This window comes from Hemitrygon akajei, chromosome 3 (assembly GCF_048418815.1).
Source record: "Hemitrygon akajei chromosome 3, sHemAka1.3, whole genome shotgun sequence".
Taxonomy (NCBI): Eukaryota; Metazoa; Chordata; class Chondrichthyes; order Myliobatiformes; family Dasyatidae; genus Hemitrygon; species Hemitrygon akajei.
The window spans coordinates 129,561,329-129,580,902 of record NC_133126.1 but is presented as its reverse complement, the minus strand read 5'-3'; positions in this window follow the sequence as shown (position 1 = coordinate 129,580,902).

Genomic DNA, 19,574 nt, shown 5'->3' with positions numbered 1-19,574 from the left:
TTGTGGTTGAATTATCAGATTAGTAATTTAGAGAGCGAAACACAAACTGCTGCAGAAACCCTGTGTATCAGGTAAATGAAGGGCCTTGACCAAGGTAATGACTGTCTGTTTAACACGATTGAGAACAACCAGGGCATAGGTGTTGCTACCTATTTATACTGATTGAGGTCTGTTGGTAAGGAAGTCCTATTTACATGGGAGGTGCTGCTTCCTAGGTCTTAGAGTTTGATGATAAATTTGTTTGGAATTATAGTATTGAAGGTGGAGCTGTTATCAATAAACAGTAGTCTAACATTAGTGTTTTTATTGACAAGATGCTCCAGGGATGTGTGTGGGGCTAGGAAGATGGTGACCTTTGTCAAACTGTTGTGGCAATAGGCAAATTGTAGTTGTCAATGTTGTCTAGGAGGCTGGAGTTAAAGTGTGCCATGAATAGCCTCTCAAAGCATGTCATGGGTAACAGAACCACTGGACAGTAATCATTAAGTCACAGTACCTTGTTTTTCTGAGGTACCAGGATGATCGAGGCCACCTTGGTTCTTAAAGCAGTTGGAAACCTCAGATTGAAGCAGGGAGTGTTTAAAAATGTCTGCAAATACACCTACTAACTGATCTGTGCAGGATCTAAGGACACAGCCAGGGACAACATCCAAGCCCAATCCTTTCCCTGGGTTCACTCTCCAGAAAAGTCACCTTACATCTGCAGCTGTGTCTGTGGATTCAGATGTGGCAAAAGCTGTCAGGATGGGATGTAACTCACCAAACCCCTCCTGTTCAAAATGTACAGAAGGATGTGCTGTTATCAGCAAGGCTGCCCAATTTCAGTTTGTAGCCCATTATGGTATATAAGTCATCCTACAAGTGACAGCTGGTCTGGACTCGATTCTATACTTTAGTCATTTCTTGGCATCTCTGATGGCTTGAAGGAGGTTGTATCTTTTTTTTTTAATAAGCATCAGATTACCTGATTTGAATGCTGCAGATCTAGACCTCAATAGGTTCCAAGGAGTGAATGTCTGCCCTGGTCCAAACATGAAGACACCATGACCAAGAAAATCCACCTGCACCTCTACAGTACTTCCTCAGGAGGCTAAAGAAATTTGACATGTCTTTATCGACCCATACCAATTTTTATAAATGTACCATAGAAAGCATCATATCTGGATGCATCATAGCTTGGTATGGTAACTGCTCTGCCCATGACTATAAGAAACTAGAGAGAGTTGTGGAATGCTGCTTAGCAAATCATGAAAACCAACTCCCCTTCATGCACTCTGTCTATACTTCTCACTGCCTCTGTAAAGCAGCCAACATAATCAAGGATCCCACCTATCCCAGACATTTGTTCTTCTCACCTCTCCTATCAGGCAGAAGCACATATCACCAAGCTCAAGGACAACTTTGACATGCTGTAATAAAATATAGATTGGTTCTCTGGATTGATGCCGGACTCTTGACCTCACAAACTATGGGCTTCATTCTGATCTTCTAACTCATTGTCTGCAGTACACATTCTCTGTTACACTTTACATTGCATGTTGTTATTGTTTTCTCTTATAGTAACTCAATGCACCATTGTAATGAAGTCATCTGTAAGGATGTGATGTGAAACAAAGTATTTTTTCTGTACTTCAGTACATATGGCACTAATAAATCAATTTACTAATTTAATTTGTACACTTTCTTTTGAATACCCAAACTGCAACATCTCACACTTTCCTGAATGCATTTGAAAAGATTGTCCAGATTAAAAAGTCATGATCTGAAATTAATGCAAGGATGTGACTCACCAATTTCCAAAACTAAGACATGTGTATTATCCTAAAGTGTGACATGGTAATGTAGCTGTGTAGAAATCCCCAATACCCACAAGATGCTTTAAAAGTATTTCAAAGCTAAGTCCCTAGTGCGAGTAACTTTAAAATACAATATTGACACTTTCAGCTGCTGTTTAGAGAAGCAATGTCCAAACTTGATTAAAAAGGAAACTAATTTCATACTGCATGCTGTGAGCAACCTCTCTCTTAAGACAAAACTCAGGGCAATTTGCATAGATTCCACTCCCTTAAAGGGTGTCAGCTATGAACATTAGCTGCTTTCTGCTGCAATTTTCAATGGGGATTTGATGGAGTATGAATTGTTGTGGGAAGAATGAAATATTGATTGACTGGAGATTAGTTTTAAGCCTGAGCACAAACTTTCTAATATGTTCTGCCCATTGAGAGCTCCATACACAACTATGTTGTGACTCTTTGCAAATTCACTGGACCTCCATTACTGTGTTCAGCACCATTATTGTAAGCATAATAACTTGAGGTGGATATAATATCAAAAAAGAACAGTGAGATTAGAACGTACAATGCATGAAAAATTAACATTGACAGTGGTATTGGAATTACTTTGGGTTTGCACGGCCAACAAATTACATTTTGCAGTGAACACAATTACATAGTTGGTGGTTTCTTAATAATGCATGAAAGTGTATATGCATCACTGCCACCAGGCTAGCCAACCAGCCATCTGCTCCCATTCAGACGTGATTCATCACCTCCCCTTTTTTTTCCACTCACAGATACAGATCCCAGAACTGTTGTTGACTTTTGATAGAACGTAGTCGCTCATTTGTCTCTGCCCTTTTAGGTTTGCCCGGAATCATAACAAGGTCGGAGGATTCAATTGTAACCTGCATTGTTATTATTATTACAAATGATGCCTCTTGGCTGTCTTTGAAGCTTAACTTCCTCTGGGAGCTTTTCAACTACCCGCCAGCTTTTGATATAGATCTTGGTTGCACATAAGCCAAGGAAAGAATGAAACTGGTGGATTATGTATTATGTTTTCAATGATTTTTCTAACCCAAGGGTTTTTTTTGTAAATTCCATCTGCCGGTGTATATAGAATTAATTGAATTGAACATTAACCTCTTGCACTCCATCTGAAACTAGACCCAATTTGAATAAATTAGGCCAAGAGATATAGGAGCTTAATTAGGCCATTCGGCCCATTGAGTCTGTTCTGCCATTCGATCATGGCTGATTTATTTTCTCTCTCAACCCCATCCTCCTGATGTCTTCTGTAACCTTTGACATCTTTACTAATCAAGAACCTGTTAACCTCAATTTTAAATGTACCCATTGACTTGTATAGTCATCTGCTGCAATAAATTTCACAGATTCACCACCCTCTAACTAAAGAAATTCCTCTTCATTTGAATGAGTCTCACCTGAAATTTCACAGTTACATTTTTGGAAAATACTGTTCTTCAATTTAGGATGATTACTAGACCTGAAATGTTATGGAAGAAGTATTACTCACCTCTATACACATACATTCAGAGGATCTCATTGAAATAGAAGTGTGATTATTTTAGAGAGTAGGGACAGAATAGGACAAGAAATATTTGAGTTTTATTTTCCTTGTAAACAAAATGCATTATTTCAAAAACCAACCAGAATTATGTAAGTGTCAAGAAGGTAATATAAGATTCATAAAGGTCTTTATGAGAGAAAAGAGGGTTAAAAGGACAGACAGTTCAAACTAAAGCTTACCTGTACAAGTCAAGCAGGAATTAATTTGATGAGAAAACTAGAGTGAATTCACCACATTGCTACCTGAAGCTGGAAGAATTTAATCTGTATCATAAGTACGCATGAAGTTTAGATAAAAAGGTTATAATACACAGAGAAACATAATGAACTGGATAGCTTGATCGACGAATTGGTAAGTTCTTTGTGAAACAAGAACAAAATATGGAAGTTAGTGGAATAACTTTAAAATACAGAGTACAATGTGCAGATACCAACCGTATTGTATGGTAGATGTTAATATCCAGAGATAAGTTCTAGGCAATTGATCCAGACCAAAATAAGACTGGTTCATATTCCATCTCCCCATTCTATCAATCACATCATACTGTGATTTCATTTGATCATCCAGTCAAAATTTAACCAGAAGTGTACCATCAGGGTCACAAAACTCGCCATGACCAGTGGGAGAAAGCTAATTATTCCATCATGAACAAGCATGCTCAAAGTCTAGTTTATTGTTATATGTACAAGTACATGGATGCATAGGTGCAATGAAAGTTCTATTTGCAAGAGCATCATAACCTCAGATGAGCAACATACACAAGAAAAAAATAAATTATGCACCCTTTTTACAACAAAGGATACAATTAGAACAAAGAAAAGTTAGCTATTCTTGGTAGTGTAATACCTTAGTCTACTTTATTTCTACCTGATGGTAGCTGAGAGAAGATTGAATGTTGAAGATCTTTAGACAGTGTATCATGTAGATACTACCAGTGGTGAGGAGGGATGTGCCCATGATGTATCGGGCTAAGTACACTAATCTCTGCAGCTTCTTACATTCTTGCACGTTCAGATTGCCATTCTAGACCATGATGTAGCCAGTCAGGACACATTCAACAATACACTTGTAGAAGTTTGCTAGAGTATTTGGTGTCAAGCAGAACTTCCTTACCTTCTAAGAGAGTAAATACACCGGTGTACTTTCTTCATGATTGCATCTATTTGTTGGATCTAGGACAGGTCATCTGATATGTTAACATCCAGGAATTTTAAGCCATTGAGCCTCTCCACTGCTGATATCCCAGTGTACACGGGCACATGTTTACTCTCCTTGCTCTTCTTGACGTCAACAACTTTAGTTTCACTGACATTTAAAGTGAGTTTGTTATTGCAGCACCACTAAAGCCTTTCGCATTCCCATTCACTGATCATCGCCATCAGTGAATCATACAACAGTGGCATTGTCAACAAATTGAAGATGGTACTGGAGTTGTGCTTGGACACACAGTCATGTGTGCATACAGAGTAGAGCAAAGGGCCAAGCATGTTGTCTTCAGGAGCATGTGCAATGATGGTCAGCGAGGAGGAGACGTTATCAATCCTCACAAATTGATGAGGCACCCAAGGATCCAGCTGCAGAGAGAGATGCAGAGGCCCAAGTCTTGAAGCTTGTTTGGATGGGATGATTCTGTGTAATCAGGCAACAGTCAATAAATAAACAGAAACCTGACGTATGTGTTCCTGTTGTCCACATGGTCCAGAGCAGAGTGAAGAGCTATGTATTCTACTTGAAAGTTCTTGATGTACGTTCAACTATCCTTGTGCTGATGCCCTGCTGGAAAACAATTGCTGAATATAAAATCACTCAAAATGGTTAATAGAAAAGAATTTTGCCAACTTTAAACATGGGTACAGCCGGAAGCATGCGGTTTTAACATCACTGTTCAGTTTTTAACAGTTACACCAAAGAAATGTGTATATCACTGGTAGGAGAATGAATAACATCTGCCTGCTATGGAGCTAAATGTTGTTGCCATACAATTTAATAGTTTTATTCTCAACTGAAATGAGAACTGAGAATAGATATTTCTACCTGCACAGTAGATTGGATTCAAATACAAATACTTGCAACGAGAAGTCTATTCCATGTCATTTGATGCCCCGCACAACTAGAAAACAAGGCTATCAAATATTATTTTAGCTACTCTGAAAAAAATAATGCCCACAGTTTTAGACTGTAGTTATTGTGAGAAAGCATGGAAACAATAATGAAGTCGACAGAAGGAGGTAAATTTCACTGTGTGAGGGAATCCAATTTGATAATATTTTTTCTATATAAAGAAACAATGGATTTCTTTGCCTTTAGAGTTGTTTGTTGTCTAACAGGCAGGACATTTCTGCAGCAACAATATAAATTCACCGACAAGTGATGAGGAACATCACAAGTGCTTAGGTGATAAATAGAGTGGTGAGGCTAGGCAGTAACATCAATACGTTATGATTTTTAAAGCCTTGATTCTAAATGTTATTTTTAACAATTGATCAGAATATCTCAAAGGGCTAATGCCCTCAATAAGGAGCTTTTGAATTGTCTGTGTGAGAATGGGGTCTTTCTGCACTCTGCTCAAACGTGGGAGTAAGAGAAACTAGGTGGTACCTGCTTGTAATGCCTGTGTCTGTCTAACTATTAGTTTAATTCTTACAACTCAAGAAAAATATTATCTTCTTTCATCCTCTGCATCATTCCTTAACCAAACACATTTCACATAGATTTAATTTTTTCTCTATATTTGACAGCTCATAACCCTCTGAGACATAGATTATATGTTTAAACCTCACTGCAGTGCCTATAACACTTAATTCAGGCTGACCTTCCCTTGTAAGCTGAAGGAGTGCAGAACAGATTGAGATGTTGTCACTTTTATTGCAAAGGTAAACCAAGGGGACAGATGCCCTGTCATAAATGGAGGTAAATTATCTCATGATCTTATTCCATGGCGGATAAGTGCCCTGAATAATAGAACTACAGGCAAAAATGAATGTAAACATTTGAAATTTCCTGAGGGAAATTTTCCCTGAAACTCTTTCCAGAAATGTAGCATAGATGCATTTGCTCTTCATGTCTTCCTTAAGTGAAATTTTATTTTGTATTCTAAGCCCACATCACATCAATTATGAACATCACCAACCACCTTTGGTGTTCTTTTTTTTTTGGAAGTTCTTTTAATAATTTCAAGTTAATGAATTTTGAAACTACATATGTGTGATTACAAATTAACTGAATAAATTACTTGTGCTTTGAGCAAGCTTTGTGAGGAAGGATAGCAAGTTAAAATATGTATTACATAATTTTGAAGCCCAAATTATTCAAGAGCAACAAGAAGCTACAAACCTGTGGTTTGTTGAATTTCAGATGAAATCTGAAGCCTTTGGGGTAACTTTGGTCTGTGTCTTTGCTATTGCTTAGCACACGCTTGGGCTCGCTGATATTATCGATGCGCGTTTTCTTTTTGCTGGTGAGGGTAGGGGGATCGTTGCTCGCTGCCACTTAAGCATGAGGGGTGGGAGCCGGGGGTCTTTGGGGTTCTCATGTTTAACTGTCATTCATTCTTTGGGCCACTTCTCTGCTTTCATGGATGTCCTAGAGCCAGAGCTAATGAAAAGTGGACACAAGCTGACCAGACAAGACCATAAGACATAAGAGCAGAATTAGGCCATTCAGCCCAAGACTGCTCTTCTATTCTATCGTGGCTGATTTATTATTTCACTCAACCTCAATTTCCTGCCCTCTTCCTGTAACCTTTGACACCTTGACTAGTCAAGAGCCTATCAACCTCTGCTTAATATGTAACCAATAATTTGGCCCCCACAACCATCTGTGGCAATGAATTCTGCAGATTTACCATCCTCTGGTGAAAGAAATTCCTCCTTCTGTCCTAAAAATGACATCTTTCTACCCTGGGGCTGTGCACTTTAGCCTTAGACTCTCCCTTTATAGCAAACATCCTCTGCACATCTATATTTAGGCCTGTCAATCTCTCATTCTTCTAAACTCCAGAGACTTCAGGCCTAGAGCCATCAAAAGCTCATTATAAGTTAACCCTTTCATTCCTGGGTTCTTTCTCTTAAGCCTTCTCTGGGCCTCTGCAGTACTAGCATGTACTTCCTTAGGTAAAGGGCCCAAAACTGCTCACGTTTCTCTAAGGGTGGTCTGAACAATGCCTTATAAAGGATCTGCATTACATTCTTGCTTTGATGTTCTAGTCCTCTTGAAACGAATGCTAGCATTGCATTTGCCTTCCTTACCACTGGTCAACCAGCAAGTTAATCTTTAGGGAACCTCACACTAGGACTCCCAACTCACTTTGCACCTCTGATTTATGTATTTATTCTCTGTTTAGAAAAAAATATACACCTTTATTCCTTCTACCAAAGTGCATGACCATACGCTTCCCAGCACTTGCCACTTCTTTGCTTACTCTCCTAATCTGTTCAAATACTGCAGAGTCAGACAGATTAGGAGAATAAGCACACTGATGGCTTCCTTGACACTACCTGCCCTTCCACTTATCTGCGTACTATCCACAATGCTAACAGTTCTATTGAACAGATCATGGACGTACAACATGAAAAGAAACAGTTCCAAAACAGACTCCTGCAGAACATGACTAGTCACTGTCAGCCAACCAGAAAAGGATCCCTTTATTCTCACCATTTTTCTCCTGTCAATCGGTCAATTCTCTAACCATGCTGGTATATTTTTGGTAATACTGTGGGCTCTTGTTTAGCAGTTCATGTGTGGCACTTTGCAAAGGCCTTCTGAAAATCCAAGAATGTAACATCCACTGACTCTCCTTTGCCTATCCTGACTGTCATTTCCTCAATGAATTCTAACATATATGTCTGTAAGATATCCCGTTAAGGAAACCATGCTGACTTTGGCCTATTTTATCATGTACCTTCAAGTACACCGAAGCCTCAGTCTTAATATGTGACTCCAACATATGTGACTTTTGAAACTTTCCACTTCTCCAGAATTATTTTTTGAATCTCGCAATGCTTGGAAGATCACTATTAATGCCTCCAAAATCTCTTTAGCTACCTCTTTCAGAACCATGGGATGTAATCTATCTGGTCCAGGTGACTTATCTGCCTTCAGATGTTTCAGCTCCCAAACACTTTCTCCTTGGTGACAACAATTAGACTCACTTCTGCCCCCAACACTCTCCAATTTCTGGCATACTGCTAGTATTCTCGATGGTATTTTGTCTTCCACTGACGTAAAATGCCTATTGAGTTTGTCCACCATTTCCTTGTGTTCCATTACTACTTCTCCAGCAGTTCAATATCCATTACAACCTCTTTTTACTCTTAAAGTACTGAAAAAAGTTTCTAATGTCCTCTTTTATATTATTGGCTAGCTTACCTATATATTTCATCTTTTCTATCCTAATTGAATACTTCGTTCTTTAGAATGAATTGATCCTGCACCTGCTGAAGTGTTCTGAAACACTCCAATCATTGTTTCTCCATCATGATTCCTGGTCGTGTCCCCTTCCAATCAATATTGGTTAGCTCCTCTCTCATGCCTCTGTCATTCATTTTACTTCACTGTAATTGTTGCATCTGATTGTAGTTTTTTCCCTCTCAAACTGCAGGGTAAATTCAGTCATATTATGATCATTGTCTCCTAAGGGTTCCTGTGCACCCTAATCAAATAATCAAATAGATCATTACATAACACCAAATCTAGAAATTTCCTTTACCTCGTGGGCTCAATCACAAGCTGCTTTAACAAGCCATCTCAAGAGAATTCTACAAATTCCTTCTCTTTGTAACCAGCACCAACCTGATTTTCTAAATCTATTTGTATATTGAGATCTCCCATCACCATCGTAGTATTGCCCTTTTGACATGCCTTTTCTATCTCACGTTGTAATTTGAACTCCATTTCTGGCTACTGCTGGGAGGACGGTATATTAGCAACAGATAAGCCAGAAGCAGTGGAATCAAGGTATAATGGTGCAGAACTGTTGTTGAAGGAGAATACTAATAAAGTATTTTGGGTGTACAGCATTGAAAATTCTGGAGGTTGTCTAACACAAAGGAAGACCCCCATGCCAGGGGAAGCGAGAAGAGTGATTAATTTCTGGTAAACAGAGTTTGTTCTGTTTCGGTGTTGTGTGCTGGGGTGAAGGTCTGGGTGAGTAGAGTAACAAAATTGTACAGCAGACAAACAAGCTCCTTGATTTATGGCTCCATGCCCTATGCAAGGTACGGTAATCCAATTTGCCGTCCTCATCCATATACCTGTCCAGCTGTCTTTTAAAAGTTGGTATTTAGCCTGCTTCAGCCACTTCCTTTGGCATCTGATTCTATATAGACACCATACTTTGTATTATAAAATTGTTACCTCTGAAGTTCCTCATACACATTTCTGTTCTCACCTGAAGCATGTGCCGTCTGGTTCTTTATTGCCCAACTCTGTCAAGAAGATGGAGTGATTTCACCCTATCTATGCCTCTCGTGATCCCCTCTCAGTATTCTACATGTACCCAGAATATTAGTTTCCATTATGACAGTCTTGACAGTCCTTCCAAGATATACAAGACTCATTTTAAGATAAAACTCTAGCAATTAAGGAATAGGTGAACGCAAAAAAAAAAGCTTTGGGAAGCTGAGATAAAATTTCTATCATTTGTTTGCTCTGACCTTTCTGATAAAAGCTCATTATCCAGATGAATAATGACTATGATGAAATATACGGGGAAAAGCTCAGAAAGAAAGCAAGTCATGAAGGATTAGCTTTGGAGGAAGGACAATTCATTAACAACTTTGAAAAATCCCTCCTAGGTAAAATAATAATCACTGTTTTGGTGCAATGTTCTGCAAATATGAATAATTTACAATTCTGATTTTAAACACAAAAAGGATTTTTGGTACTATAATAGAGGCCACTGAAGTAGCTAAGGTAAAAGGGAATAAATATCTGAGTTTGACAGAATTATTAAACATTGCTTCAATTAAGCATAATTTTGAGATTTTTTAAGTTCTGAAAGTTACTACAATGCAGTTTTCCATGATAATTCTCACACATGGGAAAGCATACATTGTATTCACCGAAAACAAAAATATTAATGATCAAATCCCAGTGTAATTATTTGTGGTTACTTCCCAAACAGAATCAAATAGAAAGATCATGAGAATAAATTCTCTGGAAAGGCTGTCAACTATCAAAGAGATGACTCACGTGTTGTTGTCCCGCTGCAGGGACCATTTGAGAGTGAAGTGAGCTGAAAACCACAACATGGAATTTGCACTCAGCTGTCACTGAACCTGAATAAATTTTCCCCAAAGATTTACAACTTCCCCAAGCACAATCTTTCCATTGTTTGCACTGACTGCTTCTGCATTCAGTTGAAGGTTTTTTCCCAGTGTCTAGCATCTGTGATATCATCCGTTTAGCTGAGCAGCCAATCCTGTTAAAGAGAAAACATACAAAGTAATAAAATGCACCTTTATATGTAGTTATATGATTATGACAGCAAATGAAATAAAACCATATGCAGTATAATAAAGTGCATTTTAAAAATTATTAGTTGAAATAATTCCAAAACCTACATAAAACCATTTATAGGACCAGACTGTAAGTATAAGATTGGATTGTTTTTTTGATTAAAAACTCATTTAGAAATAATATAACAAAGAGAATGATTTTCATAACATTTTCTATGACTAGTTTCAACCAGTTAACATCACATGAATACAAGCAATTTCACTTGCTTTTCCTGATTTTTATTTCTTTTTTTATTGAGATACAGTTTGGAATAAGCCCTTCCGGCTCTTCGAGCTGCACCACTCACCAGTTTAATCCCAACCTAATCACCGGACAATTTACAATGATCAATCAACCTACCAACCGAGACATCCTTGGGTTGTAGGAGGAAACCGAAGCACTCAAAGGTAACCCGTGCAGTCACAGGGAGAACATGCAAACACTTTACAGGCAGCGGTGTGAATTAAACCCAGGCTGCCTGTACTCTGAAGCATCGTGCTAACCACTAACACTACCGTGCTCATGGAGAAGGCAGCAAAAAGTATGACCTGTGGGATTCAGGAGATGCTGTTGTTTTTATGGGCTTATGATACTGAACAATAGTAGCTTCATAATCATTGATACCATAAAATCAGGGCCAATATGTCCACATATGAGAGAGGCTATGAGTCAAAATCTCCAGCAGGGTACCAGCATTTCTGCTAGAAATACCTACTTTTTTCAGTGGAAGTCTTAAAGTCTATTGCTACTGTATGATTAAGGTGACAATGACATCTCCCATGATGTCTCTGTGCCATCATCCACCCCTGTACTGCTGTAGTGGATTCCTCAATGAGACAGTGTAAACTTCTATTGACCACCTAGCTCACAGGCCAGGTAATCTTATCAATAACCCCATGCTAGTTTTAATCTGGCACAAAGACTACACAGTCCTTGGAATTGATATATAGCTGCCAGGTGAGGTGTAAGTGGGCCTTGTTCTTCTATTTGGATTATGTACTTTTTTTGTTGTGAAACACAGCCCCCTGTGAGGAAATGATATTTCCACAGATGCTTTGGTCTTAGGCCTAACACATCTGTCCATACATCACAGTATATGAATATAAAGAGACACCAAGGGCTGTTAGAAATCATGCAATTGTTCATTCAAAGAACTAACCTCCTGCTGAGATTACTAACAACATGGGTAAGTTTTGAATCCAGAAGAAACTTATGATATAAAACAAAATATTCGAGGAACTCGACACCTGTGGAGACAGAGAGATGGGACCATGTTTCATGCTGAGGACCTCCAGAATTTTTTTTTTGTTTGCTTCAGATTACAGTATCTGCAGTCTCTTGTGTCTCCATGAACTTGTGATGACAGAGAAAATGGAGACAGGGTACAAATATGATCTTAAATACTTAATATATTAGTATGGTTATATAATATAGCAGCTATACAGACAAATGTTAGTGCAATTTTTTGAGAAGGCAGCTTTAAAAAATGTGTCTGTTTCAAAACCTGACATTGCAATAATCCTAAATCTATTGTTCCAATTAATGTACTGTATACTTGATGTCAATACAAAGCACTTTCATCGAACCTCCAATACCCTGTCTGCAGTAATCAGAAATTTAGCTTTCAACTAAACTTTCCAACACCACTCAAAACTCTTTCAAGGTCCATTGTCCTTTCATGGTCCTCTTTAGATAGCTCCAAGAATGAAAAGCACATGGAAAACAAAATTGTAAAGGCTGGAAATGTTTCATAGCAAGAACAGTAACATGTTGGCTTAGAGTTGAGCTGGCTATATTGAAAGATTTGGTGCATATGAGCCTAGTTCATAATTAGGAAATTTTAGAGCAAATAACATGGTAAAAATTAATGGTATTAATTAGAATGTTCCTGAACAGAATAATGCTGTACTGAAATAACTGAAGAAGGATCTGAAATTTATAATACATTTGCAATTCTTTTAATACCATAGAAAGCAAATAATATCTTGTCCAGTAAAACCCATAAATTATTATGTAATATACTGTATGTCAGGAAATTTAGAGGAGGCTTCACCCAAAGACAAAGCAGTGGAGATGATTTAGTGGTGAGCAAGAACTTCAATAAAAAACTGCAAAATTACGTATAAGTCATGAGGGGCATGAAATAAGAAAAAAAACAGGTACTAAACACCACAATCAACAAGGTAACTGAAGGCTAGGAGCAACAGATTGAGACCAGCTGTTTGATGAATGAATAAGGGCTGTGAATGAGAACAGGGTTTAAATAGGCTGCAGGTGATGAGTTGGAAATGAGTGGCAAGTGATTCCTGTTAACTGGGGAGGTGCATACCTATATAGGCTTGATAATATATCCGCGTTTACTGATGATACAAATCTGAGAGGCAGCAAGGGTTGGGAGGTGGATGCAGAGTGATAGTGGCACAGAGGCACAGCAGGTACAGCTGCTGCCTCACAACTTGTAGAACCTGAGTTTGATCTTGACCTCTGGTCCAAATTGATATTGAGTTTCTATGTCCTCTATGCAACCACATTTTCTCTAAGCTCTTCAGTTCTGTCTCAAAACCCTAAGATGTGTTGTCTGGTAGGCTAATTGATGACTATAAATTATCCATAGAATATCTGGCAGGAAAATAGAATGAAAGAGTGATGAGGTACAGCATTAGAATGACAGGAATTGCTCTGAGAGCCAGCATGGAATCAATGCTTCCCCAGTCGGGAAGCGGCCTGGTCGAGGGAAGTGCCTGGTGTGAAAAGTGCTAGTCTTTGGCTCGAGAGATTCTGGCAGTTTCGGCAGTTGGATAGTGCAATCAAGAATTGATTAGCAGTTGATTGGCAATCAAGATTTGAATAGCTCAGACTCAGCAGAAAACAGCTGATTGGGCAATCGAGGTCAGGTGACCTGGCAGCTTGCAAAGCTCAAGCAAATAAAAAGAGGGAGAGCTCTAGCGGAGCGGCCTGTCGGGAAGTGCCTGGTGTGAAAAGTGCTAGTCTTTGGCTCGAGAGTCTTCGGCAAGGAGACTACGCCAGGCACAATTGCAGAGGGTGAAGACATGACTGCTAAGCTGATTCAGTGTGCTACGTGCATGATGTGGGAGGTCAGGGACACTGATGGTGCCCCCGGCTGCTACAGCTGTGGAAAGTGTGTCCAGATTCAGCTTCTGAAGGAGCATGTTGCAACACTGAAGAAAGAACTGGATGACCTCAGGTTTATCCATGAAAGCGAGAGTTTTCTGGACAGGACCTACAGTGAGGTCGTTACACAGAGGATATCGGAAGAGAGAAAGGGGGCGACGATGAGGAAGGAAAGGATGCTTGAAGTACAGGAGACCCCAGGGGATGTACCTCTCGTAAACAGGTTCACCTTCTTGGAAGCTGTCAGGACAGAAGATACTGCCAGTCTGAGAGGCGGACAGGTCTGCGAGCTGAAAATTGGTGCAGAAGCAGAGCCGAGTCGTCGGACATCAGGAAGAGCCGTGGTAGTAGGGGACTCCATAGTAAGAGGTACGGAAAGGGGTTTCTGCGGCAACAGGTGAGATTTAAGCATGGTGTGTTGCCTCCCTGGTGCTAGGATCCAGGACATCATAGACCGATTGCAGGGAATCTTCAAGGGTGAAGGTGAACAGTCGGAAGTGGTAGTGCATGTCGGCACAAATGACATTGGGAAGAAGAGGAAGGACATTCTGCAGTGGGACTTCATAGAACTCGGAAGAAGGCTGAAAAGCAGGACTTCCAGGGTGGTTATCTCTGGTTTGCTTCCAGTTCCTCGTGCTGGAGAGGGCAGGAACAGGGAGATAATGGATCTAAATGTGTGGCTGAGGAGCTGGTGCAGGAAGCAAGGATTTACATTCTTGGACCACTGGGATCTGCTCTGGGGTAGGGATGAATTGTACAAAAGGGACGGGTTGCACCTTAATAAGCGGGGGACCAGCATTCTGGCAGACAGGTTTGCCACTGCAACACGGATGTGTTTAAACTAAGTAGTGGGGAGGAGGGGATGAACTGGAAATATAAGGATGGAGTTAAAGGGAAAGTGAAAATAAGAAAAGTTAAAAAGGACAACAGAATCAATGGAGTAGAAAGCTCAAGAAGAGATCATACAGTATGGCCAGGTGAAATAGGAATTGATATGAAAGGAGAGGGGAGTACCGAATTAAAAGTATTATATATGAATGCACGAAGTATAAGGAATAAAGTAGATGAGCTTGAGACTCAGTTGGAAATTGGCAAGTACGATGTTGTGGGAATAACTGAGATATGGCTTCAAGCGGACAGGGCCTGGGATATTCAAGGATATACATCTTATCGAAAGGATAGACTGACTGGCAGAGGGGGTGGGGTGGCTCTGTTGGTGAGGAATGATATTCAGTCCCTTGCGAGGGGGGACATAGAATCAGGGGATGTAGAGTCAGTATGGATAGAACTGAGAAATTCTAAGGGTAGAATGACCCTAATGGGAGTTATCTACAGGCCCCCAAACAGCAGTCTGGATGTAGAGTGTAAGTTGAATGAAGAGTTAAAATTGGCATGTCACAAAGGTAATGATACAGTTGTCATGGGGGATTTCAACATGCAGGTAGACTGGGAGAATCAGAATGGTACTGGACCCCAAGAAAGGGAGTTTGTGGAGTGCATCCGAGATGGATTCTTAGAACAGCTTATACTGGAGCCTACCAGGGAGAAGGCAATTCTAGATTTAGTGTTGTGCAATGAACCAGATTTGATCAGGGTTCTCGAGGTAAAGGAACTATTAGGAGGTAGTGACCATAATATGATATGTTTTAACCTACAATTTGAGAAGGAAAAATTGAATGTGTCAGTATTACAGTTGAACAAAGGGAACTATGGAGCTATGAGGGAGGAGCTGGACAAAGTTCAATGGAACAATACCCTAGCAGGGAAGACAGTGGAACAAAAATGGCAGGTATTTCTGGGAATAATGCAGAAGGTGCAGGATCAGTTCATTCCAAAGAGGAAGAAAGCTCCTAAGGGGAGTAAGGGGCTGCCTTGGCTGACGAAGGAAGTAAGGGGCAGTATAAAAATAAAAGAGAAGTATAACATAGCAAAGATGAGCAGGAAACCGGAGGACTGGGAAGCTTTTAAAGAGCAACAGAAGATAACAAAAAAGGCAATACGTCAAGAAAAAATGAGGTACGAAGGTAAACTAGCCAAGAATATAAAGGAGGATAGTAAAAGCTTCTTTAGGTATGTGAATAGCAAAAAAATAGTTAAGTCCAAAATTGGGCCATTGAAGACAGAAACGGGTGAATTTATTATGGGGAACAAGGAAATGGCAGATGAGTTGAACAAGTACTTTGGATCTGTCTTCACTAGGGAAGACACAAACAATCTCCCAGATATAATAGTGTTCAAAGGAACTAGGGTAAAGGATGAACTGAAGGAAATTTATATCAGGCAAGAAATGGTGTTGGATAGACTGTTGAGTCTGAAGGCTGATAAGTCCCCGGGACCTGATGGTCTGCATCCCAGGGTACTTAAAGAGGTGGCTCTAGAAATCGTGGACACATTGCTAATCATTTTCCAATGTTCTATAGATTCAGGAACAGTTCCTGCTGATTGGAGGGTGGCTAATGTTGTCCCACTTTTCAAGAAAGGAGGGAGAGAGAAAACAGGGAATTATTGACCGGTTAGCCTGACGTCAGTGGTGGGAAAGATGCTGGAGTCAATTATAAACGATGAAATTACGACACATTTGGATAGCAGTAGAAGGATCAGTCTGAGTCAGCATGGATTTATGAAGGGAAAATCATGCTTGACTAATCTTCTGGAGTTTTTTGAGGATGTAACTATGAATATGGACAAGGGAGAGCCAGTGGATGTAGTGTACCTGGACTTCCAGAAAGCTTTTGATAAAGTCCCACATAGGAGATTAGTTGGCAAAATTAGGGCACATGGTATTGGGGGCAAAGTACTGACATGGATTGAAAATTGGCTGGCTGACAGGAAACAAAGAGTAGCGATTAATGGGTCCCTTTCGGAATGGCAGGCTGTGACCAGTGGGGTACTGCAAGGTTCAGTGCTGGGACTGCAGCTGTTTACAATATACATTAATGATTTAGATGAAGGGATTAAAAGTAACATTAGCAAATTTGCTGATGACACAAAGCTGGTTGGCAGTGTGAAATGTCAGTAGGATGTTATGAGAATGCAGGGTGACTTGGACAGGTTGAGTGAGTGGGCAAATGTATGGCAGATGCAGTTTAATGTGGATAAATGTGAGGTTATCCACTTTGGTGGCAAGAACAGGAAGGCAGATTACTATCTAAATGGAGTCAAGTTAGGAAAAGGGGAAGTACAACGAGATCTAGGTGTTCTTGTACATCAGTCAATGAAAGTAAGCATGCAGGTACAGCAGGCAGTGAAGAAAGCTAATGGCATGCTGGCTTTTATAACAAGAGGAATTGAGTATAGGAGTAAAGAGGTCCTTCTGCAGCTGTACAGGGCCCTGGTGAGACCCCACCTGGAGTATTGTGTGCAGTTTTGGTCTCCAAATTTGAGGAAGGACATTCTTGCTATTGAGGGAGTGCAGCGTAGGTTCACAAGGTTAATTCCCGGAATGGCGGGACTGTCATATATTGAAAGATTGGAGCGACTGGGCTTGTATGCAGTGGAATTTAGAAGGATGTAATTTGGGATCTGATTGAAACATATAAGATTATTAAGGAATTGGACACGCTGGAGGCTGGAAGCACGTTCCTGCTGATGGGTGAGTCCAGAACTAGAGGCCACAGTTTAAGAATAAGGGGTAGGCCATTTAGAACAGAGATGCAGAAAAACTTTTTCACCCAGAGAGTGGTGGATATGTGGAATGCTCTGCCCTAGAAGGCAGTGGAGGCCAAGTCTGTGGATGCATTCAAGAGAGAGTTAGATAGAGCTCTTATAGATAGCGGGGTCAAGGGATATGGGGAGAGGGCAGGAACAGGGTTCTGATTGTGTATGATCAGCCATGATCACAGTGAATGGCGGTGCTGGCTAGAAGGGCCAAATGGCCTACTCCTGCACCTACTGTCTGTTGTCTAATAGTTTGAATCGCCTCCTCTCTCACAAGGAAATGTGAAAATGAGCATTCATCGAGACATAGGGAGTGAGCAGCAAAGATATAGAAAATGACTATAATATGAAAACATGAGATTATACACTGACAGAGGAAAATAGACATTCTGAATATCTCAAATGGTAAGAGATAAATAGATGTTGCTGATCAGATGGATACTGCTGTCTTTGTACATAAATTATTGAAGGTTAACAGGCAAGTATAGCAAATAATCGGGAAAGCAATAATAATTTGGATTTTATAGCATGAATGGGAGTGATGCTTCACTACCAGATGAACTCGATGCCTTCTATGCCAGCTTTCAAAGGAAGAATACAACTACAGCTGTGAAGATCCCTGCTACACCTGATGACCCTGTGATCTCCATCTCAGAGGCCGATGTTCGCCTGTCTTTAAACAGAGTGAACCCTCGCTAGGCAGTTGGTCCCGATGGAGTACCTGGTAAGGCTCTGAAAACCTGTACCAACCAACCAGCGGGAGCATTCAAGGACATTTTCAACCTCTCACTGCTTTGGGCAGAAGTTCTCCATTGCTTCAAAAAGGCAACAATTATACCAGTGCCTAAGAAGAATAATGTGAGCTGCCTTAATGTCTTTCGGGTGGTAGCACTCACATCTACAGTGATGAAATGTTTTGAGAAGTTGTTCATGACTAGACTGAACTCCTACCTCAGCAAGGACCTGGACTTTGCCAAACCGCAATTTGCCTATCGCCACAATAGGTCAATGGCTCTTCACATAGCTTTAGACCACCTGGACAACACAGACACCTATGTCAGGATGCTGTTCATCGACTATAGCTCAGCACTTAATACCATCATTCCCACAATCCTGATTGAAAAGTTGCAGAACCTGGGCCTCTGTACCTCCCTCTACAATTGGATCCTCAATTTCCTAACCAGAAGACCACAATCTGTGCAGATTGATGATAACATCTCCTCACTGACAATCAACACTGGTGCACCTCAGTGATGTGTGCTTAGCCCACTGCTCTACTGTTTTGATACCCATGACTGTGTGGCTAGGCATAGCCCAAATATCATCTATAAATTTGCTGATGATACAACCATTGTTGGTAGAATCTCAGATGGTGATGAAAGGGTGTTCAGGAGCGAGATATGCCAACTAGTGGAGTGGTTCCTTATGTTACTTACAAGTTTGTATGGGTTACCAGTCACTTGTAGGTTTGCACTCTACTTAATGGACTGACTGGACATTTCAATGTTTCAGCTGGAGAACAGTAACTTTGACAGTGTCAATCCAAATTTTAGACACTAAATCCTGAAGTGGAATTGAAACTCCTGATCTCCTAACCCAGGGGCAAAGAAGCTAACAACTCTAGGAGTTTTTTTTTATGTTTAAAGTTCCAAAAGAATTCGAGAAGCAACAATGTTGTTACAGTGTGAATTTTGTGAAAGGATGATCTTATGTCTGAATACAAAATCATTCCACTGAAGAGCTAGAAATGATTACAATGCAGCAATGTGATTATGGATTTCAAGTATTTCTGTGACATTCAGGTTACATTTTGTGATTTGTGTTATCAAATCATTCCTCGTGCTTATATTGCCAACTGCAGAAGGTACTTTCATTGCAATAAATAGTACATTAGTTTATTCTCAGAATAACATTTTGCG